This window comes from Oxyura jamaicensis, chromosome 23 (genome assembly GCF_011077185.1).
Source record: "Oxyura jamaicensis isolate SHBP4307 breed ruddy duck chromosome 23, BPBGC_Ojam_1.0, whole genome shotgun sequence".
Classification (NCBI taxonomy): Eukaryota; Metazoa; Chordata; class Aves; order Anseriformes; family Anatidae; genus Oxyura; species Oxyura jamaicensis.
In genome coordinates, this window is record NC_048915.1 from 3,926,191 (window position 1) to 3,937,482 (window position 11,292).

At 50.2% G+C, this 11,292-nt stretch overlaps 1 long non-coding RNA gene across 1 annotated transcript; it reads right to left on the reverse strand.

Moving 5' to 3' along the window:
* Positions 1-3,837: 3,837 nt before the first annotated feature.
* On the reverse strand, positions 3,838-8,212 carry LOC118177563. Its single transcript, XR_004755861.1, has 2 exons — positions 7,967-8,212; positions 3,838-6,660 (listed from the first exon to the last, which is right to left on the reverse strand). It is a non-coding gene; the product is annotated as an uncharacterized LOC118177563 (long non-coding RNA).
* Between the last annotated feature and the right edge of the window lie 3,080 nt (positions 8,213-11,292).

The following is an 11,292-nucleotide window of genomic DNA, read 5'->3' on the forward strand; positions in this document are numbered from 1 at the left end:
CCAGTGATGTGGTTACCTGTCGGGTACCCAGAGCTCTGTGCTGACTGGATGCAATTAGGATGCTGAATAATTATCTCGTTACGGCCCCGTGGCTGGGACTTGCACCAGACCCTGGCATGAGCGCGCTGGGCGAGGATGTGGCCGTGAGCTGCAGCGGAGCCGGGTGGTATCAGACAGTCCCAGGCGTGGTACTGGAAAACAGCCCCCAAATGATGCTCCTCTGGCTATTTTTTGTTTATTTTTATTCTGGCAAATGTTGATTTCTGTTGGAAAAAAAAAAAAATAGAAATCAAGCTCTGTTTAGTTTTTTAGATAACAGTGATCTGTGCAGCTGTGATGAGACATTTTGAGAGCTGATGTCTCCAAATAAGACATTTCTGAGAGCTAGGCAGAAAGGCAGGAGGTGGAACAGGGCACGGAAAGGTTGACGGCAGCACGAGCTGGGTCTCCCTGCTTGGCACACCAGTGGCTTGAAAGCCCAGTGGAGCTGGGCCAAACTGGGCCTGGGGGGAGCAGCACCGCCTGTCCCCCGGGAGCAGGGCAGAATCCTGCTCCTGCTCAGCTGGGAAGGTGCTCAGCTGCAGGGAATTTCTCCTGTCCCTACCAGCCTTTCTCCGTGGCTGGGCACGGAGGCACACGGGACGTGCTGGGGGGCAGCCAGCACCCCCAGCACCCAGGGGAGAAGCCCTTCGTGGAGGGCGCTGGTGGAAACATCTGCCCTGGCTTCTGTGGATGCTCTTGAAAAGGGAGCTGAGCAGACACATGGTAACTGGCAAAGGGCCCAATGAGGGAGGAGGGGGAGGAATTAACTCTCATTTAAGTCCACTTTTGTTGTAAATAAACTATAATCACTTCAAACCTTTTGCTTAATCAGAAAGGGATGTTAAACATTAAGCAAACAGTCGGCAGGCTTGTCTTACTGCTGGATTAGAGATATTAAATGCCAGCGATACTTGCTTTTTTTAATCTGTCCTGCAGCTGTATTATTAAAACAAACACATTTGCAGACCTGCAAAAAAACTAAACGAAAACAAAAGATGAGATTGAAGCTTTCCCAAGGGCAATATCTGAAATCTGGACAATTTTAAGATCTACGTTTAGTCTTCATCTTTTGAACCAAATAATGGAGGGAAATGACACATAATAAAATTAACCACTGGAATTAGCAGCACATTCTTTAATGGAGCCAGGTTAAAATCCCTGGGTCACATCCTCGTAACCTCTCTACTGCACCTCCAGTGCCCAAGCACTGCGTCTCTGAGCATGACCCGGGACTCTCTGAATTATCCTTTCTCTGTTGGGAGAGAGAGCAAATAGCCTTTGACCTTACAAGGATGCAAATTTTTGCAATAACCCATGTTTTTTTCCTTAAAGCTCCAACTTCTGGACTCAAGTGAATGCATCCAGAGACAGGGAGATTGAAGAATCAATGAAACTTTTAGCTTTATTTGCAAAAAAAAAAAATGAAGGTTTCTAGCTTCCTTGGAAATGGAAGAAAAAGCTTGAAAACATGACACCCAAAAAGACTTAAAATTGCAACTGGAGCTAAGGAGAAGCAAATATTCATTTTTCGAAAGCGGGGTTCTGAGCACTGGAGAAGGAGCACCAGCCAGGCTCGATGTGCTTGAGAAACCCAAGCAGAGTTTAGCACGGTCAGGAAAAAGTGGCCAGCATCTGCCACAGCTAGAAGTTGTGGTGCAGCCCTGGTGCACCCATGCTGTGCCACGCATCACCCTGTCGGGGCAGGCAGCCGGGAGCAGCGGTGCCCGGGCTGTGAGCCGTCCCCTCCTCTCCCAGCTGGGATTACGCAGCTCCTGCCACCCTGCCCCGAGCGCTGGCATCCTTTTGTTCCTCCCTCCAGCCCCAGGGACAATAAAACAAGATTTTAAAGGAACCAAAGGAAAATGTCATCTCGGCGGGGCTGGGTAGGCTGAGACACGCAGCAGTCTCAGGACAGCAGAGTTAAAGTGAGTGTCCATCGCTGACAGGGATGCCAGCCAGCAATTTATTTTCCACATTAATTTTGATTATGAGTTCTTATATGGTTACGAAGCCCAATTTTCACAAGGGAAATTTGCCCTCCCCCCCCCCCACGCACAGGACAACAAATCAGATTGACCTAAAGTTGTTCTTTCCTAAATTTCTTGTGGAATCTTGGCTGGACACAAGTTGTCTCAAATGCAATTACACTGTCATAAATAATTTTCCACCTCTTTTTTCTGTCTCAACCATCCTGCTCCCCTGGGGTCAGTGGAAATTTCCCCCTTTTATTAGGTTAGACTAGTTGGCACGGAGAAAAACTCTGCGCTCATGGCATCATTGTCTGCTCTGAGCCAAATCCTCAGAGATCTCCCTCCCACTAACACAAAAGCCGGCTGAGCTGTGGCGGGGCTGGATAACGAAGCTCGTGGCTGGGGGCCAGCCTGCCCCCGAGCATCCCAAGCCCCCCGGGTCTCCTCGTCCTGCCCTGGGAAACACCAACCCATACCATTAAGTTTAAGCACCCACATCAACCAAATTGGAGTTCACGACCCTGGAGCATCAGCTCGGCGTGGATGAGGAGGTGCAAGCAAGAGAGAACTCAGGATTCAAGGCAAGCACGCGCTAAGAAATGCCTTGCTGCCTTTAGACACTAGTGAAGGGCTATTATACACGTATTTCTCAAGGTTTTTGGCTGAAACACTCAACTTTTTTAGCGCCTGCTCAGTTCACAAGCTGTCTCCTGTCCTTTCGTGGTCGCAGAGCCAGGCAGTATGTGACCGAGCCCTTGCAGACAATGGGCTCGGCAATGTGACTAACATCTGCCACATGTGGACACGTCCTCCTGCTATTTAGTACCAGACTGTGCTCTTTTTTACTGTGTCTTTCATACAAGCTGCATCCCCAAACCACTTCACAGAGCAGACTAATTAAAATCATGGGTACAAAGCCATGCGGGGAGAAAAAGCCCTCTTTAAGGCATCCAAAGAGTGAGGGGATCACGTTCAGCCCACAGGCTACTCTGCAGGGTGACCGACGGGTTCCTCCCTGGTCTCAGTCACACCCATGCGAAATCCGGGCAGATTTCATTAATTCAGCCCCTCCAAGGGCTGGTAAACAATTTTCAAGGGTCATTAGAAGTGTTACTGAACCTAAAATCCCTGGGTTGCCGGTAAGACCAGTGCGCTTGGGCTGCCTGCAAGCCAGCAGGAGCCGGGGCACGTGGCAGAGCAGGACGCTGCCGGTGGATGTGATGGGAGGCTGCGGCTTCCTCTGCCTCTGGCTCCTTTTGCACATCCTCGAACATTTTGAGATGCTGGTAGGATGCTGCCTGTGCCCGCTGGCCTGCAGGGAGGGAAGGATTGAGTGTTCCCAGCCTCCCCAGGTCGCATCTGGTGCCTCTTAGCAGTCCACGGGACATGAGCTGGGTGTCTCTGGCCACAGGTTCGACCCAGGCTGATCCTGTAACGTCGTAGGAAAGCCTCAAAGGGCTGGACACATCTTTGGCAGCGAGGAGGAGTTGGTTTCTTGACACTTGCTTCCCTGCCCTCGCAGAGGAGGGCTGTTCTACTCTCTGTCCTTACGTGGGCTCTGGTTTCTGTCCAAACGGGGAGCACTCATCCTCGTCCCATTCCTGCGACGGCATGTTTTGAATTAAGTCATATCTGAGGCACTCGGGAAAGTGTGAAGCAATTTTTATTTAGAGGATGAAAAAGCGGTGGGAGAGCAGAAAGAAGATGATCCGATGAAACAGCCTGGTCCATTATTAGTAACTGATTAACAGGAAAATCGAGGGGAGCCTGGAACCACGAGCCACGTCAGAGGGCTGCCAGGACTGCGAGCCACATTACTGAATAAGTGGAAAGTCCAGGTAAAACACATCCCCTGGCTACACATGTGGTAGTGATTTGGGCAGATATGCTGTCAGAGCGACGCTGACATCATAGCGAGAGGTATTTACAGCCGACAAGGAGAGCTTGGAGCAGACCTTGGCCCCCCTTTCCCCCCCCCATTTTTTTTTTTTGTTTTATTCTGAGCTGTTATTATAAAGAATTATTTATGAAGTGGTGAGAGCATGAGCAGCACAGGCCTGCCAAACTTAAAGCACTTTTCATTTAACAGAATGAAAATTATTTTAACATGAGTATCTAAAGCAAAGATCCACAGATTCTGGACAGCTTTATGGAGGCAGGCTATAAATTCTGAGCTCACAAATGTATTTTCTTCGCTGCAAGTTCATGTCACCAATAGGCTTCTCTTCACCTCTGAGTTTATTTTCAATAAACACAAGCTAAATCTCCAGCAGTTTCCAGGGGAGGATGTTAGCAGCTATTACTGTATCGAATCAACTGCGATCTGCGGACTGTTCCAGCAGGACACTTAGAACAGATTTTAATTCTGTCCCAGCACTACGGGATCACACGAGGCTCACCTTACAGCTTCTGAGGTCAGCAGGGAACATCGCAGAGGGTCTCATTCATTACAGATCTGGTCCAAGGCCACCAGGACTCCCTCTGTTGGCATCCCCAAGCCCCACTTGGGCTGCAGCAGGATGGAGCTTCCCTGGAGCACCCACCTGGCTCCTCCACACAAGCTCCCAGTGCAGAGGATCCCCGGCCTGGCTCAGCAGCACTGCTCATCGTGATGTCTCTGCCTGTGCCCAGGCTGATGTAAAGCATCATCACAGCATGCTCCTGCTCCTCTGTTTATTTAGCAGGACATGTTTCTCTTTCCTGGTTGCCTTTCATCGTTGTGCCTGTGATCACCGTGGAGCAACAACCCAGCACGGTGAGCACAGAGCCATGCCCCGGGCTGTGGGTGCACCCCAAGGGCAGAGAAACACAGCCAGAGGATGCCAAGTGCAAACCTCTTCTTTTTCATTTGGGGGGCAAAAACCACACCAAAGCCCCCTCCACTTCCTTCCTGCCACCCACTGCAACCTGGCTGCTGCCAGCACCCACGGTCAGTGGAAACACACGGTGGTTTTCCAACATGCAATCGGGCGCTTTCCGCTCCCGGGAGCCAGCGCTCAGTTGTGGGGCAGAGTGGCTACAACGCCCCCAGCCCACCCTTGGCCATAATTCACACGTAGAAGGGGACCAAGGATCTCAGACAATCTCAGTTTCTGAGGGCTCAGAAGCAACCTGCTGACATTGGGATGTTTTGCTTTGCTTCCTTCGTCTGGGCCAAACTCAGCCAGCGGGGTATTTGTATTTCTTTTTCACATAGTTTAGAATGCCAATTGCTGTCATATTATTTTTGTTTGGAATTTCATGTCAGTTCAGTATGCTACTGAAATGTATCCTCCCCACAGACGAAGGCTGTTGGGAAACCACAAGCTTCGTGAAATTCAAAATTGGTAAGCAACAAAATTATGAAACCACAGGAAATGGAATGAGCAATTCCTGCAATTCTTGCTTTTCCCCTCAACTCCTCCATTGCTCTTCAAAAAAAAAAAAAAATGCATTAAATGGGGTGTTAGCAAATGCTTCCTGTCCTCCAGTAAGATTTCTGGTTTTCTGGGTGCTGAGAAGGATGGAGGGGAAGGGCCGCGGAGGGCAGCCGTGACTCATGCTGCCGGCCACCGCGGGGCTCGGAGTGGAGGAGATACATCAGGGTCAGCGAAGAAAGGATGACATAGACCCCACGATGACAATGGGCAGCGGCACGCGGGACCCACTAGTATGCAGAGGGCAGCCTGGAGAGCAGCCTGGCTCTTCGCTTGACGTTTTTTTTATGGGTTGGCACTTCGTCTTGACAGCTGAGTGCTGCCGCTGCCATAGCCAAGGGGCTGCCCGGCCAGCAGTGCACCATGCCGCTTCTGTGCCTGCCACCAGGCTGCTTGGCCTCGTGGTTGGGTGGGGGTGTTGGTCTGTCCCAAAATTAGTAACTTTTTCCCCCCATGAGCTGGGAACACCAATCACTACCATGGGACCCAAGCCCACGAAGAGGTGCAGCACAGGTCCCAGCACACCCTGAGCTGCATCTCACCCCATGACGAGGAGCCCTGGAGTCCTTCAGCCTCTCTCGACCATTTGCTCGTTGCAGTTTCAATTACAGGCTGAGCAGCAACCCGGCTAACGTGGCTCTGACTATGGCTGTGCTTCTCCAGTGTAATTTGGTTTGCATTTCACTGTTGACATGTTTATGGGGTGATGATGCTGGGGCAACGGCCCGTGATGGTAAGCGAGAGACATCGGCGTTTCCCCCCCGTTTGAAGAACGCACAAGTTGCAGGAACAGCCAGAAGCTGGAAGTTGTGCTATGAGTGAATCCAGGACCCTGCGATGCTCCAAGGCGTGATTCTCACAGCTCCACTGAAAGGTCTGAGGCCACGGCAGCCCCAGCCCCGCTCTTCTGATCACCAAGGTGCAGATCTAGCCTGGCTTGGGAGAAGTATGCAACAGCCAACCCCTTACAAGCAAGCAAATCAGCAAGGTATTTGCAATAGTTACTCTTCCTCTTGTTTTTGGAAAGGGAAGGGATGATGGTGGGGACTGAGATGAGAGTTAAGCTGGACTGCGAGCATCCACGCCTCTCCTCCGGACCTAGGGGCGTGCAGAGGGGCTGGGAGGCTGCCCACATTCACGTTCCAGCACGCAGCTCCGTGGTTCACCCTCCCAGCACAGACTTATTTCACCTCTGGTGAACAATTCCAGCCATGACGTAGATGTCCAAGCGTCTGCTTGTGCAATGTGGTGGATGAGACATGGTGTCAGGTACGGTGTCTGCTGAGTACGTGCTGCAGCACATCTCTCACGCAGCCTCAGGGTGCCATACACCAGCACATCAGAACCTCGAGCTGATGGATGCTGAGCTCAGTGCACGTCATCCCTCTGAGCCCACCAGCTCTGTATGGCCATGGGAGCCCTCATGGGGTGGCCCCCACAGGCTCTCCTACAGCCAGAGGGGACCCCAGCCCCAGCACAGGGCCAGGCTCATTAGCTCAGAGCATCTTTTTTTGGAGAAGGTCGGTGAGGACCATGCTCTGCGGGATGAAATGGAAATGGCAAGCCCTGGTTTGCAGTTTCCTCCAAATCCTTGGTCAGCTAGCTCCACAAGGACCAGCTCCTTTCAGAAACACACCTTACCTTCAGCAGACTTTCACAGCAAAGCCAACAACACACTGGCACCATCAGCTCTTGGTGGCTGTACAACCTAAAACAGGAGCTGGCAAGCCGTGACCCAGCTGATAGCACAGACGATGCTGTACCAAGAAACAAGCAGAGACACTGCAAAAATTCATCCCCATGGCAGCTCTGCTCCAGCACAGAGCAACACCGACCACGGCTCCCAAGCACTCTGCTGCACATCGGGGCGAGCAGCAGCTGCAGCGCTGCTGGCTCCAGCGGGGTGTCCCGGTGTCTCAGACGGGTTACGAGTCTCCAGTATTTCCCCGTGAAATGTCAGGGGACAGTGTAGAAAACGATGCTTTTCAATAACAAGGAAATATTCCTGAATGAAACCAGATCTGTTTATTTTGAGTTCACTGTTGCAAATCATTGCAAAGAGAACCCAGTCCTGCAGAATGGATCCAACGTGGATGTGAACCACATGAGGTGCAGGTTTGATCCAGCACAGAAACATTCTGAATTTGCTTTTTTTAATCTAATTTCTTATTGAAACAATGTGGTTTGCATGAAGGTTTTGATGTTTTGTTTTAAAACCACACATCTAATTTTAAATGTTTAAGGCTTATAAATAATACAGTAATTTTGATGCAGCCAAAGAAGATCTCATGCGAGAAACAGATAAATCAGTAAATCAGTACCTCATTTACATGTTTAACATGTGCCACATTTTATTCGCTATCCTCCTTGGATGGGACTCAAAGGGACTCTCCAAAGAATTTGCCCCCACATCCCTGCTTCATCCTGAGATAGAAACAAATTCCACTTTGGAAAGCAAAAAACAAAACAAAAGAAACCCTGAGCTTTTATCACAGATGCCAGCAATTAATCCCTCCATTAAATAAAACATTTGCTCACCTTATTTTGCCTTTTTCTCATTTGCTAAGATGGGACGCGTCTCTCTCCAGAGCTGCATCCGACCAGGGAAGCTTCCCGGTGCATTCCTGGGCAGTGGAAGAGCTGCCCTAGGAGAGAAATTCCCTAAACTACCCCTAGGTAAAGGGCACAGCACGTGCAAAATTTGTAGAGAATGAAATAAAATTGCTTTAACACCCCTGCATGCACCTCTGGTCTCTGTGCCCCTCTCCCTGGTGGGGTGCACAAACTAGCACTGCTGCTGCAAAACTGCTCATTTTCACCTGTTTTTGCACCTGTTATTAGTCATCTAATAATCGCTGCAGTAGTCACTAATTTCCTCCTTGCTACCATCCAGGATAGCTGCTGTCTCATGCAGAAGGGTTAATCTCAGTCAATTAATTCAGCCTCTCCAGCCGTGCAAATGAAACGTGCCCCAATTACTGCCTCTCCTCCTCTGGTGTAAGAGCGAAATCTCATTAGCACTTGAGTACAACCAAGAATGCACTAATGGGGGTGTTAGATGTGTTAATGGAAAACATTTTCCTTTATCCTTTGGCAAATCAAGCTGTTTCCACCAAGTAAGTGTGGAATTTGATCTGGAAGTCTGCATGCAGCTGCATGGCCAGGCTTTGAGGGCATTAAGTCTTAAAAAGAACAGAGCATGGAGAAATGCACTAATCCCGGCCTCATTCAGCTTCCCCTGCCTTCGCCTGCATCTGTCCCTCCCCTCTCCTGGTTTGCACAATCTGATATTTGCAAGGACCTAATTTTTGAGCCAGACAAGCTGTCGATGTGTGCCGATGTGAAGCTCTTGGCCTTAGCAGAAAGGCACCTTTAACACCAGCTGAGGATCTGGCCCATCTGAGGAGGGTCCCACACTGGGAAAAAGATATTAGGATTACAAACGATGCTTTGCTTTGGCAACTTCAGTATGGTGCTGTGAAATGGAAAAGAAAAATCTGAAAAGCACAATGGAGTGTCTTTGCATCCTGCTAATAATGACTGTCCCACTTTCTTGACATCTCTGTATGAAAATAACACCTCTCTGAAGGCTGGATTCAAAATTAGCTGCAAGATTTTAGCTTTAACGTGTCTCTGGGAAAGGAAAGCTCCTTCCTGACCAGGGCTTCTCACCTGCTGCCCAACCACAGCAGGTGAGGTGGATTATTAAACCACTTTAAGGAATTTTTTCTTATCTTGAGCAGATGCAGCCCTGCACAGCCTCAGGAAGGGTTCAGTGAAGCCTGCTCACCTAGCAGCATTATTCCCTGCTCTCAGATCTCACACTGCAAAACCCAGAGGTTTTCCTCAACAATCCCAGCTTGTCGGACACAACCGTGACAGCCCCAGAGGGCTGAGCGCAGCAGGGGCCCGAGCACACTCAGCACACCACAGGCAGGAGGAGCAGAGCAGTCCTCAGACAGAGAGAAAAAACACAGAGGTGCTATGATATGAGGAAAAAATAAATCTCTTTATCTTAATATGACAGCTCAAATTTTTTTCTCGTCGGATAAATCAGAGAGCCAGGGCGCACCCGATGAGGCAGGCAAAAGAAGCTTGTGGAAAACTCCCCGAGGTCTGGGGACTGCAGGCTTAGCTGCACACTTGAATTTTAAGAAACCCAGTGACAAAGAATTTCAGGCAATTCTAAGCCTAAATCACTCTTTTCCTTGTACTTTAGGCATACGTTTCCTTAGCATCTTTCTAAGCCAGGTCCTCCTGCAGCCACGCTGCTGGCCGGGCAGGGGGGGCCCCGCAGAGGTCTGCAGCGCAGCCCCCGCCTGGCTTGCATTTAGGGCTAAAGCTCCTCAAGAGAATTTAAGGCCAATGCAAACAGATTACGATTAATCCCATCTGAAGCCGAAATGCAATTGTTTCCTGGCAGCGCCGCCTGCTCGGGAGCGGGACGGCGCGGTGCGGGGCTCGCGGTAGCAGGGAGCCCTGCGACACGTCTGGTGGCGGCATGGGGAGCGAGGCAGGGAAAAGGAGCTGGTGTTGCAAAAGGGCTTGATGAAAGGCAGGAGAATTAGCGCTGGACTTGAGGGCAGAGCTGTGAGCGAGGCCAGGCTGTGTGTGTGTGTGTGTCCTTGTTGAAAGTCTCCGAGCCGATTGCTGGATATCTGTTTCCAGAATGCTGGTGGATCTTTGTGATTCATTAAAGTTACAAAACTGCATTGTGCTAAATCTCATCATCTCTACCAAGCGCAGCTAATCAGAATTCCAAGAAGAAGAAAAAAATGCTGCTTTCACAGGGACATCCCCATTGCTACACTGCCACATGCTGAAAGGAGCAGCACGGACACGGCGTGGTGGGACCCGGTGGGGCCGGTGGGCCATCACTACGTGACGGGGCTGTGCATGGGGACATCCCCACGTGCTGCAGAAGGCAGCTTGGGGCCACCTCCTGTGCACCTGGTGTGCCTCCAGCCAGGTTAAAAGTAGTCGTGGTCTGTCCTCATTGCCGGCCTGCATTAGAAATAAATGGAAAAGAAAAGAAAAAAAATATTATTCAGCTTTTATTAAAGTTTCAGGAGGACTTCAGGCCAATATAATGCTCTTTTTTTATTAATAAAGGTGTCGTTAAATGGTTCATTCCCCCATTCCTTTCCCTTTTTGCTGCAAGGTGTCTGGCACAGTCGTGGGGTCTGGCAGTGGTGGCACCAGCATGGTCCTGAAGAACAGCGGTGACATTGGTGACATCCCTGCCATGGGGCACATGGGGGAGCACAGGTGGACCAGGGGCTGGCAGCAGCACCGTGCCCCTTGGTGCTGGCTTCACAGGGATGCTGCAGCCCTAACCAAGAAGGTAGCGTTTATTTAGCTTGGCGAGGGAATGTACTTTTCTTTCCCTGCGTTTATTGACGTGGGACACCCGTGTTTTGGGTGGGAAGGGGCCTTCAAATCACCTGGTCCAACCCCCTGCTGCGGACCTGGTGTGCTGCAGTCCTCCTGCTCTTCTGACCTTTCCTAAGGATTAAATCAAGATTATGCTTGGCCTGGGTCAAATCCCATCATTTTGGAAAGCCCTGGTGGAAGGTGCTGCACCCACTCACACTGAGGTGATGTGGCCGGGGTCAACAGCCCAGCTCAGCCCCTCCTCGCAGCCAGGAGGACGATGCAGGAAGAGCTGGACGTTGCCTTTCTGCTTCCACGTGCCTTTGCACACACGTGCACCTCACCTCTACCCCCTGCTCTGCTTCCCCAGCTAGCAGAATGACTACTTAAAAAAAAAAAAAAAAAAGCCATTTTTATTATTCAGCATTAACAGACACTTTTAGTCATTATTCTTCACAACTTGAGAGGTTTTCTTTCCTTTGATCCTGGTA